The following is a 22,296-nucleotide window of genomic DNA, read 5'->3' on the forward strand; positions in this document are numbered from 1 at the left end:
GGGCAACCATGATCGTTCTTGGCAAATTTTGTACAGAAGTGGTTTGCTATTGCCTTCTTCTGGGCAGTGTCTTTACAAGATGGGTGACCTCAACCATTATCAGTACTCTTCAGAGATTGCCTGCCTGGTGCAGAGGTCGCATAACCAGGACTTGCGAGATTGAAAAGCTGGTGATACGATCACCTGCTCCCATGATTTCATCTGACTGGGGGGGGCTAAACAGGTGTTACCCCTTGCCCAAGGGTGACCTGCAGGCTAGTGGAGGGAAGGAGCTCCTTATACCCCCTTTGGTAGAGATGTATCTCCACTTTGCCACCAAGTTACCTCAACACCGTATTGTAATGAATAAATCTATATGAGCAGTATGCAAGACAAGGTTTTCACTGTACTTTGGTGCATACAATAATAACAAACCAATTTACTAATTGTTAGCACCTCTACAAATGCACCATGACCACCCTAGTTTATACTGCGCAACACCCTGAAACAAGCCTTGAATTCATAACTTACTGATTCTGTGGCAAATATGAACAGAGCTAATAAAATGCAGCTTGGGTTTTCTCCAGAGATTGTGGGTTGTTGGTTTCTCTTATACTCTGCCAAGATAGATATAGGCCAATATATCCTCAACTGGAAAACATAGTATTTTTAAAAAACGTGGAGAAGTTGTCTGAATAAGTGATTTAAGACTGGGTGATGACCATTGAAACATATTGACCACCTCAAGATGCCAGGCCACTGAAAAGTTTGAAGACTCACCACTGCAAAATGCAGGCATATGAGGCATTTCATGTTCTTCAGTTTTAGTAAGCTGTACAAAGTCATGGTAGTGTAGTGCTTAGCACAATGCCTCACCATCCCAATGAAACTGGTTCAATTCTTGCTGATTTCTAAAAGGAGTTTGTACGTTCTCCCCACGATCATGTGTGTTTCCTCTCAGATTCCAAAGCCGTATGGGTTAGTAAGTGAATTAGTCACATGGGATTATTACAGTGCTACATCTCTAAATAATAATTAAATAAATAACATCAGGGGCAGAGCAATTTCATTGGTTCATCGACTGAATTTAAAATCAGAGAATGTATACAGTATACAACCTGAAGTTCTTGCTCTTCACAGTCATCCACGAAAACAGAAGAGAACCCTACAGAATTAATGACAGTAAAACATTAGAACCCCCAAATGCCTTCTCCCTCTTCCCATGCACAAGCAGCAGCAAAAATCAACACTCTCCTCCCCCCCCCACTTAGTCCAGCAGGAAGCATCAGCACCCACCACCCACGAAGCAAGCAACAGCCAAGCCCCAAGAGAGAGACCATGATCTACCGTCCAACAAAGGGAGGTGTCGCCCCTCTTCCACAATGAGAGGAGAGACCAACTAAACAGCTTGCTGATTTACAATGTTACAGTCTGCCATGTTGCCTTTATTTCACTAATGACCAAAATTATGGATGTAGAGGACTACTAATATTTTGGAAGAATACATGTTTGAAAGGATTGTAGAGATAGGGAGTGTTGAGAATACTGAAGGCATTGAAAACAAATGTGATAGATAAATATGAATCTAAATCTAAATCCAATATAGAAGTAAATATGCCTGGTGTTAACCTTAAAAGTGAACGGAGGTAAGATGACAAAACAAATTTTAGAACTGAGAGTACCTGGACTGAGTGTGACTGAATTGGTCTGAGTTAGGAGTTGAGTAATTGGTTGTTGGATGACAGCAATTTTATTAAGAGTATAATGAGGCAGGTCAGCTGGAGTATAAAGGTGACTCAGTATAGATGAAGACTTCAACACCCAGTGAGCTGAATCAGGAAGGGAGCAGAATGCTATTGAACAAGTGGATGTCGATATAGATGACGATGGTATTTGGTCCAGGGTTGTTCACTCAACACCAGCATTCAGCCTAATAAATGTTCATCAAGGTGGCAATGTGCAGCAAATCCAATTACCACATCCAGCATTGTCTGGTGAAGATGGCACTAAGCTGAGGTCTCTAATGAGGTGTTTTTTATTGTTCTGATGAAGGGTTTCAGCCTGAAACAGTGACTGTTTATTCATTTCCATCAATGCTGCATGAATTGCTGAATTCCTCCAGCATAGTGTGTGTGTGTGTGTGTGTGTGTGTGTGTGTGTGTGTGTGTGTGTGTGTGTGTGTGTGTGTGTGTGAGTGTGTGCACAAGAGAGAGTGTGTGTGTGTGTGTGTGTGTGTGTGTGTGTGTGTGTGTGAGTGTGTGCACAAGAGAGAGAGAGAGAGTGTATGTGTCTGTGTGTGTGTCTGAGTGTGTGAGTGTGTGTACGTGAGTGTATGTGTCTGTGTGTGTGTGTGTATGAGTGTGTGAGTGTGTGTGTGTGTGTTTTAGTTGTCTTTTACATTCATCGGGATGGGTTTGAGGACAAAGAGGGGCGTTAAGGCTTAGGTCTTATCACATTGTTAGGGTGTGTTGATTGTTAACACAAATGCCGCATTTCACCATATGTTTCAATGTACATGTGATAGATAAATCAATTTTAATCTGAATCTGAACCAGTCCCTCTTCCATGACCCTTGCTCAACACATGGATGTGTTTCTCAAGGCACCTTCTTTGGTAGGAACCCAGATTTATGAGATCAAGTCTGTGCTTGTTCTTGTCCACTAACACTCATCATTGGTGAAACCCACCCGCTGAGGTAAGTCATGCTCCACAAGCTCAGGAAGGGAATATGATACCTTGATATGCAACAGGCAGTCATCTGAGAGTGTTGCTCAAATAGACCATGAACTATTATAGAGCTCTTGATGGATGTGGTGCTGTGTGGACTGATGGATGAGTGGTTCTGATGGAATAAATTGACTTCTTCTCCTCCAAGCTTAATGTTCAACGCAATTAAATTTAATAAAAGAACCCCTGGACCGGCTTGGAATGAAGGTCTTATATGTATCGCTTTGCAGAAGTTTTATTATGTCAGCGAAGAATTTTCATCCCTTGCTCGTTTTGGAAATGTGACTTTCTTCTGAAACCATTCGAGCCCAGAGGAACCACTTGTGCAAGAAGGTAAATTGCAATCCTTTTAAAAATTCCATGGCCGTGATCCTGTGGAGATTAATCTGTCAGAGGAGAAGGGTCATTTGTCCTAAAACAAAACTTCATTGGTCTAACTAACCAATAACTGAGTAATGATGTTGAACTGGTAAGACAGTTAAATTTTACAAGCAATGGCAGAGAGGAGTGTTTACATAAATGTGAACAAATCCAACAATCAGTGAATCATCAGCTGTTACACTTCTAATTGAGATTATATAATCTCAATATAATTGAGATTCAAGAGTCAAGTTTTGGTGACGTGTGTATATCGAAACATACAGTAAAACAGAACATAGAGCATAGACATTACAGCACAGGAACAGGCCATTCGGCCCACAATGCTGTGCCGAACCAGCTAAAAAGTAAATCAAACCCTTCCCTAAAATAATCTCTCTTACCTACACAATGTCTGTATCCCTCCATCTTCCTCTCATCCATGTGCCTATCTCAATGTCTCTTAAAAGCCTCTAATGTATTTGCCTCTGTCACCATACCAGGCAGCACATTCTAGGCATCTACCACTCTCTGAGTAAAAGAACTTAGCCCTCACATCAGCTTTGAACCTACTGCCTCTCGCCTTCAATGCATGCTTTCTGGTATTAGGCATTTCAATCCTGGGGTAAAAGACATCCCCTGGCTTCTCTGTCTATGCCCCTCATAAACTTACAAGCATCAATCAGAGATTCCCCTCAGCCTCTGCCGCTCCAAAGAAAACAAGCCACGTTTGTCCAGTCCACCCTCTCATGCCCTCATTTGTGTTAACAAGCAATACATTCGAGGGTGTGCTGGGGGCAGTCCACAATTATTGCCACACATTCTGGTGCAAACTTATCATGCCCACAACTCTCAGCAGAACACCACAGAACACAATATATAACAAAAAACAACAGCAAAAGCAAGTTGCGTTCTTCCCTCCCACCTGCGTACATACACAGTCCTTTAACCACAGACAGGCCTCCTGCCGACACAGTTTTGGGCTTCAAACTCCCCAGTGGGAGTGCAGAGATTTGCAGATTCACTTCTGGCTAATGGGCCTTGACTTCCTGCCTTCCTAGTTGTCCTTCCTAGTTGTCCAGGGCACACTGATCACTGAACACCATGCCTTGAACTCCAGATTGTTGGATTACACACAATATTGGGCACAGAATCAGGACATTTGCCCCAAAACATTTCTGCTAGTATTAATCTGTTCTTGAGTCTCTTTCCATCCTTTCCCAATAAAATCAATTGTGTGATTCTTTATTCACTTCTTCATCATCTGTTTGTCCAGTCTCCCCTTAAATGTATCTTTGATCTTCACTCCAATTGCTTCCTGTCATGCTAAACTCCATTTCCTCAGCACTCTTTGGGGAGTAAAAGTAGTCAAAGAAGAATATGTTACACACATGGGAGATTTGATAAAAACTGAAACTGCTGGGAAAACTGAGTAGACTGGGCAGCATCTGTGAAGAGAGAAAAAAGTTCAAAGTTCAAAGTAAATTTTTTATCAAACTATACTTATGTCACCATATTACCCCTAAGATTCATTTTCTTGTGGGCAAACTTAATAAATCCATAATAGAATAATAACCATAACAGAGTCAATGTAAGAGCACACCAACTTGGGCGTTCAACTAGTGTGCAAAAGACAACAAACTGTTCAAATTCAAAAAGAAATAATAATAATAAATAACTAACCAATAAATATTAAGAATGTGAGATGAAGAGTCCTTGAAAGTTCGCCTATAGGCTCTGTATATCATCTATACAGAGCAGTTAATGTCTCAGATTCAAGTTCAAGTCTTTTGTCACCTGACTATACATATATACAACCAAATGAAACAACATTCCTCCGGATCATGGTGTTCCCACACAACTATCACACACATAGCATATAAAACAAAATATTACCACTAATAAGTTAACAAAATATAATTCAAAGTGCATGTAGTGCACAGCACAAATCTATCACACTTCATCAATTTTAAACTGACCTGAACTGCTAGTTGTTTTCCTCCACTATCTTGCTAAAGATTTCCAGCATTTCTTGTTTCTATTTTAGAATTGAACACAAGCATTTTGCTGAAGCATATATTTTAGCTGGTACTCTTTGAACTGCTGTCTATTTTCACTCATTGGAGAGTCATGGACAAGGGGACAGAGTTACCATGCTGAGGGCAGCACAGTAGTACAAGTGTTAGAACATCACTTTATAGCACCAGCCTTCACTGAATGGGATTCAATTCCCGCTGCTGCCTGTAAGGAGTTTACTCCTCACTTCTCCCTCTTTTACTTCCTGTTCTCACTTTTCCCCTGACTTCCCCCCACACACCTGGCAAGCTCTCATTTTTTCCTGGAAATTCATGCCTTAAGAATATATTTAAGGAACAACACATTAGAGATTTTTATCTGGCTGACATTATTTTTGTCGGAGTCCTTTCTCAGTGAGATAAGGTTGGCCATGCTCATTGTATACCCTACCACAGACCATGCAGACAAGCCTCTATTGCTTCATCTCTCACACTGAAGAGGAATTTTTATAAGCACTTCTGCAGAAGCAAGTACCCATGATGTCAATGAACGAGAAGCGTTAGCAAAATTACTGACAGTGATGAAATGGAAATAAAACATTCTGTAATGCACAGAAACATTTTGTTAGGTAAACCTCTACACATGCTCATCAATCTAATCAGCTAATCATGTGGCAGTAGATCAATGCACAAAAGAACGCAAACATTGTTCAAGAGGTTCAGTTGTTGTTCAGACTAAACATCAGAATAAGGAAGGAATGTGACCTAAATGACTTCAATAGGTTCAACAGGCTCGATTGGTACATTTAATGTCAGAGACAAGTACACAACGTCCATCCTGAAATTCTCTTTCTTTGCAAACATCCACGAAAACAGAGGAGTACCCCAAAGCATGAGTGGCAGTTAAACATTAGAACCCCAAAGCCTCCCCGCAGCTCCTCCGTCCCACACACAAGCAGCTGCAAGGCATCGACCCCCCTCTCCCTCACCAGCAAAAAAGCATTGGCACTCCAGCAAGCAGCAAAGCATCAATAAAGACACAGACTTGCAGTAACCCAAACACTACTCATTCACCTGGTAATTTGACATACCACAGGCTCTCTCTCGCTCTCTTTCCCTAATAAGGGAAAAAGAGTTGTTCCCATTTCACAGCGAGAAGGGAGACATAATAAACCACTCACTGATTTATGATGTTAAAAGTCTGTTGCATCGCTTTTCCCGAGCTCTGTGCCAGAGAATCGGCCCCGGAAAGGCTCAGGTCTCTGGACACACAACCAGCAGCTAACTCGTTGCTCCCGACGTTCCATGTTCTCCCGTGACGCCTCGGTCAGGAGCGCTGGCCTTGAATCAGCCCGTCTCCAGAGCTATGAAAATCCAGCAGCCTGAAAACACGCTAGTCTTCCAGGCTGCATCCTTGGGATATCAAAAAGCGGCTGGTCATGAGGCCCCGAGAGAGGGTCCCATTCCCACAAAGATCTGAAATCAGAGTGTAATTCCAAGACAGGGTCTTCAAAAGAAACTTGAAAAGGAAAAAAGAGGTATCAAAGATAGAAATAGAGCTGTTTCTGAAGATGCAAGCAAAGGAGTCGCCGTTTAGTGCCATCTTGACTTTGCTCGGCCCTTTGACTGTGGAATGATTGTTGGTTCAAGATGGGGTGGTTTGGGTATCTCAGAAACTGCTTATCCCTTGGGATTTTCACTTTCAATAGTCTCCAGAGTTTACAAAGAATGATGTGAGAAACAGGAAATAACATTCAGTGAGTGGCAGTTCTGTGGCTGAAAATGCCTTGTTAATGAGAGACATCAGAGGAAAATAGCCAGGTTGGTTCAAACTGGCACAAAGGTGACAAAAATAACTAACAGTAGTGTGCAGAAGAGCATCTCTGAGTGCACCACACATTGAACCTTGAACTGGATTGGCTACAGCAGCAGAAGAATGCAAAAAGAAATAAAAACATAGAAAACCTACAGAAAAATACAGGCTCTTTGGCCCAAAAAGTTATGCTGAACATATCCCAACCTTAAAAATTACTAGGCTTACCCATAGCTCTCTATTTTGCTAAGCTCCATGTACCTATCGAAAAGTCTCTTAAAAGACTCTATCATATCTGCCTCCACCACCGTTGCTGGCAGCCCATTCCACACACTCACCACTCTCTGAGTAAAAAACTTACCCCTGACATCTCTTCTGTATCTACTCCCCAGCACCTGAAACCTGTGTCTTCTTGTGGCAACCATTTCAGCCCTGGGAAAAAGCCTCTGACTATCCACACGATCAATGCCTTTTATCATGTCACCTCTATCAGGTCACCTCTCATCCTCCTTCACTCTAAGGAGAAAAGGCTGAGTTCACTCAACCTATTTTCATAAGGCATGCTCCCCAATCCAGGCAATATTCTTGTATTCAGTCCTGTCGAAGGGTCTCGGCCCGAAACGTCGACAGCGCTTCTCCCTATAGATGCTGCCTAGCCTGCTGTGTTCTACCAGTGTTTTGTGTGTGTTGTTTGAATTTCCAGCATCTGCAGATTTCCTCGCGAATATTCTTGTAAATCTCCTCTGCACGCTTTGTATGGCTTCCCCATCCTTCCTGTAGTGAGGCGATCAGAACTGAGCACAGTACTCCAAGTGGGGTCTGACCAGCATCTTATATAGCTGCAACATTACCTCTCGGCTACTAAATTCAATTCCACGATTGATGAAGGCCAATACACCGTACGCCTTCTCAACCACAGAGTCAACCTGCGCAGCTGCTTTGAGCATCCTATGGACTCGGACCCCAAGATCCTTCTGATCCTCCACACCATTAATACTATATTCTGCCATCGCATTTGACCTACCAAAATGAACCTCTTCATGCTTATCTGGGTTGAACTCCAACTGCCACTCCTCAGCCCAGTTTTGCATCCTATCAATGTCCCGCTGTAAGCTCTGACAGCCCTCCAACCTTTGTGTCATCAGCAAAAAGCTAACCCACCTTCCTTATCTAGGTCATTTATAAAAATCACAAAGGTAAGGGTCCCAGAACAGATCCCTGGGGCACACCACTGGTCACCAACCTCCATTCAGAATATGACCTGTCTACAGCCACTCTTTACCCTCTGTGGGCAAGCCAGTTTTGGATCCACAATACATTCTGTTGCCACTTTATTAGGAACAGGAGGTACTTAATGAAGTGGGTACTGAGAATAGAAAGGATAGATATAATCCACTTATTCCACAAAGGTTTATAACTTTTACAACCAACTTTCCAGCTAGATTTCTCAGGCCAGTGTGCTTATTGTTTGATCAGTTAAAACCAAAAATTTAATCCCTACCAAAATTTCAAGGGATGGTTTAGTTCTCCCATCATCTTCTCAAGTAAATGAATCTGGAAAAATAATGGAAGAGACTGGAAAACCAACAGCATTTTTTTCCAAGGAGTTGTCATTAAGCACAAGGGATATTAAAGCAATATGCACATAATGTCTGTTGGAACCGGTCTGAGTGGAAAAAAATTGTAAGCAATTTAAAAGACGCAATAAATGTTTATGATGTCGTTATTTATGAGCCGTGGGATAAAGGACCAGGCCCAGAGATAGAAAAAACACAAATTATTAATTAGAGCTGAAATATTCTGTGCAGAGAAAACAAATAGTAAAAGTTTCATTCTCCTGTAAATTTTATAAAGCATTTGAAGGGGACTGAAATGTAATCAATTTCCAAAGTGGGCATTATGAAATGCCAGCTTTTAATAGGTTGTAGCGATCTGGCAGTGGTACATGACAGTGTTACTGGTGCGGTGTTTTGAGAGGAGGGGAGGCAAGAATTAATTATGGACTTGGGAGTTTACTTTTCCCTGTGAGAATTTACAGTATTTAAATAATTTAGGCCCCCGTAGATAATTTGACAGCCTTGATTTTTTCCCCTCTTGCAGTAACCTGCTGTTCTATGAATTAAAGTCAACCAACGGACTACAGACTGTGCCTGGCTTTCAGTGTGATGTCTCCCGTTCAATTAATGATTTTGTGCTGCAAATTAGATGTGGAGTTGTTACCATGAATAAATAGTTCAAGTGAGGAGAACTACTGAAAGTAGACACGGAGATAAAAAAATGATGCATACAGTTGTACTCTTGTTTTTGCATTTTAAATTTCAAAGTTAATCTTTCTTCTTATTTTAAATTCTGTCCCAGTCTTTTTGTCCTTAACGCAGGTTACTTTTGAGGTGGCACATTGGTCTTCATAAATCAAGGTATTGAGTACAGGATATGGAATGTTATGTTAAGTTGTATAAGACATCACTGAGGCCCAGTTTAGAGTACTGTGTGAAGTTTTGGTCACTGACCTATGGGAAAGGTGTAAATAAGGTTGAAAGAGGACAGATAAAATTTACAAAGATGTTACTGGGACTGGAGGAGTTGAGTTGTAAGGAAAGCTTGAATAGGTTAGGACTTTATTCCTTGAAACCAGAGATTGGGAGGATATTTGATAGTGGTATAGAAAATTATGAGGGGTATAGATAGGGCAAATGCAAGCATGCTTTTTCCTCTGAGGTTGGGATGGGACTGCAACTAGAGGTCATGGGTTAATGGTGAAAGGTGAAAAGTTTAAAGGACCATGAGGGGAAACTTCTTCACACTGAGGGTCGCGAGAGCGTGGAATGAGCTGCCAGCACAAGTGGTGCATGCCAGCTTGATTTCAACAGTTAAGAGAAGTTTGGATTGGTACACGGATGATAGGGATATAGAGGGCTGTGGTCCAGCTGCAGGTTGATGGGAGTAGGCAGTCTAAATGGTTTGGTGCAGACTGGATGGGCCAAAGCGCCTGTTTCTGTGCTGCACTTTCCTATGACTCTATGGTACCAGTGCTGAGTTAATAGCACAGAGCTGCCATTCACTTAGCACATAACAGGTCTTGGTGACTCTCCACTCCATTTTGAAATACTTAGATACTATGCCAATAATTTATACATTAGACTGCTATTTATTGATTACACCTGGTATTCAACACCTTCCCTACTAATCAACCTGCTGTAAAAATTAACCCTCTGCACTTTCTTTCCACTGCTCCTTAGCTTTGTCATCAGGAGACCCCAGTTAGTACAGACTGGTGATAACACTTTCCTACTCACTATTAACGCAGGCAAACCTCAACAATCTGTGCTTAGCCCACTGCTGTACTCTTTCTGCTCTCATGATTGCGTAGGAATGAAGGGCTGAACAGTCTACTGTTGATGCACTATCAATAACTCCAAAAGACTGGAAGTAGAGTAAATACTGGACGGCTTTTATTAGCAGTAAAGCGGAGCACGTCCATGCTGGATGACCGCCCTGGACTGTGGGAGGAGCAGTGACACAATCACCTTTATCCAGGGGTCTGTGGGAGGAGCCACAGGAGCAGTCAGCAGAGGGGCATGTCCAGACAGGTATACATGGTTTACCACAACTGTCTTAATTTCTTTACTTTGTTTGTCCTTTCTGTGCTGTAAACTTACTAAGATTATTGATTGCTTCTCCTTTTAGCACAGCCTCCAAGATTGACTCCAAACATCACATCTGACAAACCATCTTGTACAGGCTGAACTATCAGCTGAACCATTTGTAGAAGCTACAGCCTTGCCTGTTCGCCTCCAGCCCATCCCTCCGATTACTTCAAATCATAGTTACAAAAGTGTCCGCACCAGAGGAAGTGCACACTGCAAAGTATCAGAGCTACACAATAGTTCTCTGGACACCACCAAGACCGCAAGTCAGCCCGGCTTTCCAACCTGGCTGCTCCAGAACAAGATCAGTTTCACCAAACACAGGTTTCTTCTCGCTGCTGCCATCAGGAAGGTACGGGTGCCTCAGGACCCACACCATCAGGATCAGGAACAGTTATTACCTCTTAACCAACAGGCTCCTGAACCAAAGGGGCTAATTCCACTCAGCGTCACTCACCCTGTCACTAAGCTATTCCCACAACTTTACACTAACTTTCAAGGACTCTTCATCTCATGTTCTCGACATTTATTGTCAATTTATTTATTTATTTTGTTTCTACTAGTATTATTACTAATCTTTCTTCTGTATTTGCAGTTTCTTTTCATTTGCACATCAACTGTTTGCCCACCCCATTGGGTGTGATCTTTCATTGATTCTATGCATTTCTTGCATTTACTGTGCATGCCTACTTTACTATTCGATGTGATTGAAGTGACTGAACTCGAGGTTCGGATGATGACTTCGGTTAAAATGCTCAGACCATCGGGTCCCAAGGTGAGGGGCAGGCCATTTCAGCTTGCTGCTCCACTCTGTGCTGAGCTAAGGGTCTGTGGGTGGACTTTCTGTGGATTTTAGTTCAGAATGCTATTTGCCTGCATTTATTGTTTGCATGATTTGTTTTTTTCTCTCTGCATATTGGGTACTTGATGTTATTTTCTATGTTTCTTTTGTGTTTCTTTGTTTTGTGGATGTCTGTTGGAAGAGAAATCTCAAGGTGGTATAATATATACATTCTTTGATAATAAATCTACTTTAAACTTTCATTAAAACTGTCTCCCTGCCCTTAATTCCCCACGTATGATCGGAGACATGCTGGGCCATTCAGTAAACTAGGACCTGATTGTAACTCAGCAAGCTATGACTCCTAGTGTCGCATTCAAGTGTGAAGTGAGCTTCTGTCTCCACCTACATCCAATATCCAATATCCAAGATGGCGGTGCGACGCAGCTTGCAGCGGCCACTCCAGAGCTGATTATCTGCTATTTGTGAAGTGGGGTGCCGTACGCAATCATAATCGATTGAAAACAGATGTGGGAGCACGGAGGAACATTGGGAAATCTCCAGGAAGACCTTCTTCATTGCTGCTGCTGCTGTGAGGTCCGGGACTCTGCTGGGATGAACAGGCAATGCCGATGGCTGCTGGCAGGGCCGTCTTAATATGCTTGGCAGAGGATAGTGCTCGGAGAAGCTGTGCCGGAGGGGATGGTTGTCAGCTCGGAGGTTCGACGGACTTGGAGTCCGCTGCGGTCAGGTTGCTTTTGGTGTGTGCTGCGTCTGCGAGGCTGGGTTTGACAGAGCTTTCACTGTGTGCTGCGTCTGTGAGGCTGAGTCGGGCGGCGCCGTGGAAGTCCATAGTGGGGGTATTCCCTTCTGCTGCTGGCATGGGATGACGAGTCTGTCGGGACCCTGGGGACTTGTGGAAACTGTGTGGTGATTTCTTTTGAACTTATAGTCCTTTAACATCTTTGGACTATTTTTACTGTGCCCACGGTCTGTTTTTTTTATCAATTATGCTATTGTTTGCACTGTTGTAACTATGTGGTTTTGTGCAGGTCTTGTAGCTTTAGTTTTTGGTCTTGTTTTGTCTGGTGGATTTGGAGCTCCTTTCTGGGGAATGCGCTAAGATGGTTGCGCAATATTAATACGCAGCAGCCTCTCCGGACTCTGGATTGGGGATTGCCAAACATTATGTGGATTTTCTGGTGTAGTCTGTTCTGTCATATGCTTCTGTGATATCATTCTGGAGAAACGTTGTCTCATTTTTTAACTGCATTGCATTTGTCGTTTCTAAATGACAATAAACTGAATCTGAATCTGAATCTGACATGTCTTGGTGTTCCAAACCACTTCTACCTGCTATGTATTTTTCCCTCATCTTCCCTCTAATCTTTCTACAAATAACTTTATCCCCTGATCTTCAGATCTTCAACCGAAGAATGTAGATCCTTCCTAGATACCCAGCCTACGCTCCTCTTAAGTCTCGATCCCTCAGTTGCCTCTCCACAATCTTCTCTGTTTTAAAGGAACAACCCTACAGTGAACTTTCTTCTAGTCTCAGCAACAGGTCTACCCTAGAAAGAGTAGAAAGAGTAGAAAGAGTTCTCCAGTAGAAAGAGAAGACAGAAAAATACTCTCTATAATGTTTTACCTTACTTTGCTTATCTGCCTGAGGGACCTATCATCTAGCTCTGATATCTTACCTATTTTCAAATATGATAAAATCCTTCAATACTTCCTTTTTCACTATGGTTCATTATGTGCCATGTCGTATGACACGGGTAATCATGGTCTTTCCATGACCATGACTGCTCTTGACAAATTTTTCTATAGAAGTGGTTTACCATAGCCTTCTTCTTGGCAGTGTCTTTACAAGACATTATCAATATTCTTCAGAGATTGTCTGTCTGGTGTCAGTGGTCACACAACCAAGGCATGAAATGCATCAGCTGCTCATATGACCATCCACCACCTGCTGCCATGGCTTCATGTGACCCTGATCGGGGGAGTGGGGACCAAGCAGATGCTACACCTTGCCCAAGGGTGACCTGCGGGCTAGCGGAGGAGGGGAGCACCTTACACCTCCTTTGGTAGAGACGTATCTCCACCCTGCCGCACTGCTACTTCAGTCTCGCATCCAAAACTATTCTCATTCAAAGTATATTTATCATTGAAGTTTATATACATTACACATCCATGAGATTTGTCTCCTTACAGGCAGCCATAAAGCAAGAAACGCAAAGGAACCCATTAAAAAAGGAGCGACAAACACCCAATATACAGGGAGAGGAAACAAAACAAACTGTGCCATAAAAGATTGTTCAAACCTCATACTCAGTTCAGGTGGATTGGGCCTGAAACTGCCTCTCCTCTGATTTGACTTTGCTCCACTTTGATCACCCCGTCTTTGCCCCAAGTATGTCTTGATCTTGCCTCGACTTCTTAAACGTGCCTCAATGTCACCCTGACTTTGCCTCACTCCCGCACACATTAACCCTCGACGTAGCTTTGCTTTTGCCTGCCTCTCCATCATTTGCAGTGATCATTTACCATATATTTTTTATAGAAACGTGTTTTTAATAAAGTATTTAGTTGTATTTCTTGTTTTGTTAATCACTAGTAAGTTATCTCTTGCCTTCAGCAGTGCCATTTTAAACCAAAAATTCATCTTAAGTACAGCAGAAACATCACCCTCTTCTTTAGTGATGAACTTACTAACTAAGCTGTGTGCCCCAACAATCCCCCAATATAATTTTAGCCTTATCACAGGACAATTTACAATGACCAATTCACCTACCAAATATTACACCTTTGGGCTGTGGGAGGAAACCAGCGCACCTAGTGGAAATCCATGAGGTCACAGGAAGAACATACAAACTCCCTAAAGGCAGCAGTGGGAATTGAACCCCGGTCACTGATACTGTAGACTGTTGTGCTAACCACCTTGCTACCCTGTGTTGAACTTGAGAGATGTTGAGAGCTTCAAGTTCCTCACAGTGAACATCAGCAAAAGAATCTCCTGATCCATCTATTTAGATGTCATGGCCAAGGAAGCTCTAAATCCTCTGAAAGCTAAAGAAATTTCACAAGTCCCCATTGACCTCCACCAATTTTTATCGATGCACCGTAGAAAACATCCTGACTGTATACAATGCCAATAAAAAGTATTCACCCTGACCCCCAGAAATTTTCATGTTTTATTGTTTTACAACATTGAATCACAATGGATTTAACTTGGCTTTTTTGACACTGTTCAACAGAAAAAAACTCTTTTGTTTCAAAATGAAAACAGATCTCTATGAAGTGATCTAAATTAATTATAAATATAAAATACAAAATAATTGATTGCATAAGTATTCACCCCCTTTGAGTTAGTATTTAGTAGATGCACATTTAGCAGCAATTACAGCCTTGAGTCTGTGTGAATAAGTCTTTGTCAGCTTTGTACATCTGGACACTGCAATTTTTCCCCATTCTTCTTTACAAAACTGCTCAAGCTCTATCAGATTGCATGGGGATCATGAGTGAACAGCCTTTATCAAGTCCAGCCACAAATTCTCAATTGGGTTGAGGTCTGGACTCTGACCCATGGCCATTCAACTCCATTGTTGTTTTTAAGCCATTCCTACGTAGCTTTGGCTTTATACCTGGGGACATTGTCTTTCTGGAAAACAAATCTTCTCCCAAATCGCAGTTCTCTTGCAGACTGCATTGGGTTGTCCTCCAGGATTTCCCTGTATTTTGCTGCATTCATTTCACTCTTTACTTTCACAAGCCTTCCAGGGCCTGCTGCAGTGAAGCATCCTCACAGCATGATGCAGCATTCATGGCTAGGATGGTGTGATTTTGATGTTATGCGGTGTTTGGCTTACACCAAACATAACACTAGGTCTGATGGCCAAAAAGTTCAATTTTGTTTTCATTAGATCAAAGAACCTTCTTCCAGATGACTTCAAAGTCTTCCATATGCCTTCAGGCAAACTCTAGCTGAGATTTCATGTGAGTTTATTTCAACAGTGACTTTCTCTTTGACACTCTCCCATAAAACTGTGACTGGTGAAGCACCCGGGCAACAGTTGTTGTTTACGTAGTCTCTCCCATCTTAGGTACCAACTCTTGTAATTCCTCTTGAGCTTTCATAGGTTTCTTGGTGGCCTTCCTCACTAGTTCTCTTCTTGCATAGTCACTCAGTTTTTGAGGACGGCCTGCTCTAGGCAGATTTACGAGGGGTGATTGATAGGTTCGTGGCCTAAGGTAGAAGGAGTCAATTTTAGAAAACCAGGCACATTTATTTTTCAACATAATCCCCTCCTACATTTACACACTTAGTCCAGCAGTCATGGAACATACAGATCATGGACGTCCAGGAAGTATCCACAGTACGGGTGATTGATAAGTTTGTAGCCTAAGGTAGAAGGAGATGAGTTATACAGCTCTCGTTATATGCACATGCAGTTCAACTCTTTGAGTGATTATGCAGAAAGTTTGAACTTAATAACTTATTGGGGGGTGATTGATAAATTCATGGCCTAAGGTATAGGGAGATGAGTTATTAACTTCAAACTTTTCTGCGTAATCACTCAGAGTTGAACTGCACGTGCATGTAACGAGAGCTGTATAACTCATCTCCTTCTACCTTAGGCCACGAACTTATCAGTCACCCCTTGTACAGCTGTGCCATATTCTTTCCATTTCTTGATGATGAACTTAACTGTATTCCAAGGGATATTCAGTGACTTGGAAATTTTCTTGTACTTATCTCCTGACTTATGCTTTTCAACAACCTTTTTGTGGAGTTGCTTGGAGTGTTCTTTCATCTTTATGGTGTAGTTTTGACTCACCGGCAACAGGACCTTCCAGATACAAATGTATTTTTACTACAATAATCGAAAAACCTTAACTGCACATGGTGATCTCCATTTAACTAATTATGTGACTTCTAAAATCAATTGGCCACATCAGTGATGATTTGTTGTGTCATATTATTATGTTATCAATTGTTTCATGCTTTATATTTGTAGTTAATTTAGATCACTTTGTAGAGATATGTTTTCACAATGACATGAAAGAGTCTTTTTTGTGTTGATCAGTGTCAAAAAAGCCAAATTAAATCCACTGCGATTGAATGTTGTAAAACAATAAGATATGAAAACTTCCGGGGGGAGGGGGTCAATACGTTTTTATAAGCACTGTAGATCCCGGCTTGATATGGTGACTATTCTGTCCATGAGTACGGAAAGTGCAGAGTTATGGACACTGCTCAGCACATCATGGAAACCAGCCTCACCTTAATGGACTGTCTACACTCCTTGCTGCCTCAGGAAAACAGCCAGCATAATAAAATACCCCACCCCACCCATCCCAGATATTCTCTCTTGTCCCATCTCCAATCAGCCATAAGATACAAAAGCCTGAAATGACAGACCACCAGGCTGAAGATCAGCTTCACCCCTGCTGTTATAAGACTATTGAATGGTTCCCCAGTTTTTTAGATTGACGCTGCCCTGAAAAATTTCCTCATCATGATATTGCCTTCCTGCATTGTTCTTTCTTTGTAGATACTATGCTTTATTCTGAATTCTGTTATTGTTTTACCTTGTATTCCCCCATTGCATTGTGTAATGACTCGATTTGTAGGAACTGTACGCAAGACAAGCTTTTCACTATGTCGCTACATGTGACAAAGCTAAATCATTCCCAATTCCAATTCCAATCTTGGAGTTTGTCTCCATAAATCCATGAAGGTAGCAGCACAGTTAGACAAAGTGTTATAAATGTCAGGTACTTGCTTTTATAGGCTGATGTATGGAATACAAAAGCTAGGAGGTCACGCTGAAGCTGTATAATACATTAGCCAGAGACACAATAGACAGCAGATAAGACACAGGAGCAGAATTAGTCCATTCGGACCATCGAGTCTGCATCACCATTCCACCATGGCTGATTCATTATGCAGCTCAACCCTATTCTTTTGCCTTCTCCTTGTAATCTTGGGCACTCTGATTAATAAAGAATATATCGACCTCCACTTTAAATATATCCAATGACGTGGACTACACAGCCATTTGTGACAATGAATTCCATAGATATATCACCTCTTGGCTAAAAAGATTTTCTTAATTTCTGTTTTAAATAGGTGACCCTCTATTCTGAGGCTTGTGCTTCGGACCTAGACTTCCTCACCATAGGATACATCCTCTCTACATCGACTCTATCTGAGCCTTTCAATTTTCAATAGGTTTCAATGAAATTCCCCTCATTCTAAACCCCAGTGAGTGTAGGCCCAGAGCCATTAAATGCTCCTCATACTGTATGTAAGCCCTATGATAAGAAAGTGGAGCAGGAGTAAGCCATCTGGCCCATCGAACCTGCTCCGCCATTCCATAAGATCATGGCTGATCTCCACCTACCTGCTTTTTTACACTTAATTCCCTTACTATGCAAAAATCTACCTCACATTGTCTTAGATATATTTGCTGAGGTAGCCTCCATTGCTTCATTGGGCAGAGAATTCCACAGATTCACCAATCTCTGGGAAAAGCAGTTCCTCCTCATTTCAATCCAAATTCTAATTCCTGGCATCATTCTCGTGAACTTCCTCTGGACCTTCTCCAATCCCAGCACATCTTTTCTTAGATAAAGGGCCCAAAACTGCTCAGAACATTCCAAGTACATTCTGACCACTGTCTTATAAATCCTCTGAATTATAACTTAGATTTTATTTTCTAGTTCTCTTGAAATGAATGCAAAAGATAATTGCAGTTTTCCAATATTCCAGAACCATTCCAGAATGTAGTGATTCTTAAAGATCACTACTAATGCTTCCACAATCTCTTCAGCTATCTCTTTCAGAACCCTGGGTGAAGTCCATCTGGTCCAGATAACTTAACAACCTTCAGCCCTTTCAGTTTCCCAAGCACCTTCACCTAACTAATAGCAACAAAACGGAGTTCTGACTCCGGACACTCTTGAATTTCTGGAATCCTGCTGGTGTTTTCCATAGCACAGATTGTCACAAAATATTTGTCGAGTTTGTCTGCCATTTCTTTGTCCCCCAGTACTACCTCTCCAATATCATTTTCCAGTGATGTGCTATCCACTCTCATCTCTCTTTTGCTCTTTATATGTCTGAAAAAAAACTTTTTGTATCCTTTTTTATGTTATTGACTAGCCTACCTTCACATTTCATCTTTTCTCTCTTTATGGTCTTTTTAGTTGTCTTCTGTTGATTTCTAAAAGCTTCTGAATTCTCTACCTTCCCACTAATTTTTGTAATATTATATGCTCTCTCTTTGGCCGTTATGCTCTCTTTCACTTCCCTTGTCAGCTCTGATTGCTCCATCCTCCCTTTACAATACTTGTTCATCTTTGGGATGTATCTTTCCCGTGCATTCCAGATTTACCCGGGAAAAACCACCCATTGCTGTTCTGCCATCATCCTTGCTAGTATCCCCTTCCAATCAACTTTGTCTAGCCCCTCTCTCATGCCTCTGTAATTTCCTTTACTCCAGTGTATTACTGATACATCTGATTTTATCTTCTCCTTCTCAAATTGCAGGGTGAATTGTAACATATTATGATCACTGTCTCCTTATAGTTCGTTCACCTTAAGCTCCCTATTCAAATCTGGACCATTACACAACAAACAGTCCACAATTGCTGATCCTCTGGTAGTCTCAAACTCAAGCTACTCTAAAATGCCATTCATTGTAGAAACATAGAAACGTAGAAAACCAACAGCACAATACAGTCCCCTTGGCCCACAATGCTGTGCCGAACATGTCCCTAGCTTAGAAATTACTAGGCTTACCTATAGCCCTCTATTTTTCTAAGCTCCGTGTACCTATCCAATAGTCTCTTAAGAGACCCTATCGTTTCTGCCTCCACCACCTTTGTCATCAGCCCATTCCATGCACTCACCACTCTTTGAGTAAAAAACTTACCCCTGACATCTCCTCTGTACCTACTCCCCAGCACCTTAAACCTGTGTCCTCTTGTGGCAACCACTTCAACCCTGGGAAAATGCCTCTGACTATCCACACGACCAATGCCTCTCATCATCTTATACACCTCAATCAGGTCACCTCTCATCCTCCTTTTCTCCAAGGAGAAAAGGCCGAGTTCACTCAACCTATTCTCATAAGGCCTGCTCCCCAATCCAGGTAACATCCTTGTAAACCCTACACCCTTTCTACTGCTTCCACATCCTTCCTGTAGTGAGGCAACCAGAACTGAGCACAGTACTCCAAGTAGGGTCTGACCAGGGTCCTATATAGCTGCAACATTACCTCTTGGCTACTAAATTCAATTCCACGATTGATGAAGGCCAATACACCGTACGCCTTCTTAACCAGAGTCAACCTGCGCAGCTGCTTTGAGTGTCCTATGGACTCAGACCCCAAGACCCCTCTGATCTTCCACACTGCCAAGAGTCATACCATTAATACTATATTCTGTTATCATATTTGACCTACCAAAATGAACTACTTCACACTTAATTGGGTTGAACTCCATCTGCCACTTCTCAACCCAGTTTTGCATCCTATGAATGTCCCGTTGTAACCTTTGACAGCCCTCCACACTATCTAACTTACTAATCCATCTCTCAACTTCCTCATCCAGGTCATTTATAAAAATCACAAAGAGTAAGGGTCCCAGAACAGATCCCTGAGGCACTCCACTGGTGATCAAACTCCATGCAGAATATGACCTGTCTACAACCACTCTTTGCCTTCTGTGGGCAAGCCAGTTGTGGATCCAGAAAGCAATGTTCCCTTGGATCCCATGCCTCCTTACTTTCTCAATAAGCCTTGCATGGGGTACCTTAACAAATATCTTGCTGAAATCCATATACACTACATCTACTACTCCTCCTTCATCAATGTATTTAGTCATATCCTCAAAAAATTCAATCATGCTCGAAAGGCATGACCCGCACTTGACAAAGCCATGCCAACTATTCCTAATCATATTATACCTCTCCAAATGTTCATAAATCCTGCTTCTCAGGATCTTCTCCATCAACTTACCAACCACTGAGGTAAGACTTACTGGTCTATAATTTCCTGGGTTATCTCTACTCCCTTTCTTGAATAAAGGAACACCAACCACAACCCTCCTATCGTCCAGAACCTCTCCCGTCCCCATTGATGATGTAAAGATCATCGCTAGAGGCTCAGCAATCTCCTCCCTTACCTCCCACAATAGCCTAGGGTACATCTCATCCGGTCCCAGTGACTTATCCAACTTGATGCTTTCCAACACCTCCAGCACATCTTTCTTAATATCTACGTGCTCAAGCTTTTCAGTCTGCTGCAAGTCATCACTACAATCACCAAGATCCTTTTCCATAGTGAATACTGAAGTGAAGTATTCATTAAGAATCTCTGCTTTTTCCTCTGGTTCCATACACACTTTCTCACTGTCACACTTGATAGGCCCTGTTCTCTCACGTCTTATCCATTTGCTCTTCACATACTTGTAGAATGAATAGTCTTTCTACAAATTTTGTTTCTTTGGATCCAGCACCAATTGGATTTTCCCAGTCCCTCTGCATATTGCAATTCCCTATGACTATAGCATCAATGTCCTTTTTACATGCCTTTTCTATCTCCCATTGTAATTTGTAGCCTACGTCCTGGCTACTGTTCAGAAGATTATTTAACTCTCCTTAGGGTCCATTTACCCTTCCAGTCTCTTAACTCTACTCACAAAGATACTGCACCTTCTAGACCTATGTTATCTCTTTCTAAGGATTTGATTTCATTTTTTACCAACACAGTCTCCAATCTCCTCTGCCTGCCTGCCTGCCCTTTTGATATAATGTGCATCTTTGGATGTTAAGCTCACAACTGTGTTTTTCTTTTAGCAGTGGCTCAGATACGGCCACAACATCATACCTACTATTTTCAAACTGCACTACAAGATCATCTACTTTATTCTGTACAATGTGTGCACTCAAATTCAATACTTTCAATCCTGTGTTCATCACCCATTTTGATTTTGGCCCCCTGTTACACTTTAACCATCCCACTGACTGCAATTTTGCTCTACTGTCTGCCTGTCATTCCTCACAGTTACACACTGCACCCAGTTGTACACCAATTGCTCCACCCACAGCTCTATCACTCCAGTCCCCACCCCCCTGCCAAATTAGTTTAAACTCCAGTCCACAACTTGAGCAAATCTGCCCGTTACTGGAGTCTAGAGCAAAAAGAAAAAATGATGGAGGAACTTAATGGGTCCAGTAGTATCTGTGGAGGGAAATGGACAAGAGATGCTTGAGGTCGATAGCCTTCACAGACGTCCATACCCCTCCATGGATGTTGTCTGATCTACAGAGTTACTCCAGCAATTCGCTTATGTGTTCTAAAATATTAGGCAGATGACTGTGTGTATGATTCTGCATCCCATAAGGAAGGACTTGAAAGGGTCAAATAAGGTACAGAAGAGATTTATAAGGATGTTGCCTGCAACAAAGATATATAATGTTGGGGAAAGTTGTAGTTGTTTTCTTTGGAACTGGGAATACTTAGTGGAGATTTAACCGAAGAGTATTAAATTATGAGAGGCCTGATCAGGTTAAAGAAAACAGCCCTAATTCCCTCAGCAAAAAGATCAGTAACTGTGGGGCATTAATTTAATTAGCAGCAATTATTTTACTCAATGTGTAGTTGGGGTCTGAACATCGCTGCATGAAATGATATGGAACTTGTACCTGGATAAGCATTTGACAAATTGTGTCCTGCAGGGCTATATTCCGAGGGGTGGAGTATGGGATTAACCCACATTCAATTGCAGGAACATGACTGGTATAAACAGCCTCTTCTCTGTTATGAATATCTATCATTCAATGACCATTTAAACTAGTTGAAACTCAACTGCAGGGAGAATCTAACATCTCCCCCTTTTTCTGACCAAGTTAGCACAGATAGCAAATCAACTGCTGAAGCAAAATATTTACATGGCTGAATTTATGGA

General features: G+C 41.9%; 2 long non-coding RNA genes across 2 annotated transcripts in view; both read left to right on the top strand.

The window, feature by feature from the left end:
- LOC132407026 (uncharacterized) overlaps positions 1 to 12,586 on the top strand; it is a 49,481-nt gene extending 36,895 nt beyond the window's left edge. The window contains exons 3-5 of the long non-coding RNA XR_009516346.1: positions 2,937 to 3,039; positions 10,351 to 10,481; positions 10,579 to 12,586. This is a non-coding gene — a long non-coding RNA (uncharacterized LOC132407026). The remainder of the gene's footprint in view (positions 1 to 2,936; positions 3,040 to 10,350; positions 10,482 to 10,578) is intronic.
- The window catches only part of LOC132407027 (uncharacterized), a 163,227-nt gene that overhangs the window by 110,963 nt on the left and 29,968 nt on the right, over positions 1 to 22,296 (top strand). The window lies entirely within an intron of this gene.

This window comes from Hypanus sabinus, chromosome 17 (genome assembly GCF_030144855.1).
Source record: "Hypanus sabinus isolate sHypSab1 chromosome 17, sHypSab1.hap1, whole genome shotgun sequence".
Taxonomy (NCBI): domain Eukaryota; kingdom Metazoa; phylum Chordata; class Chondrichthyes; order Myliobatiformes; family Dasyatidae; genus Hypanus; species Hypanus sabinus.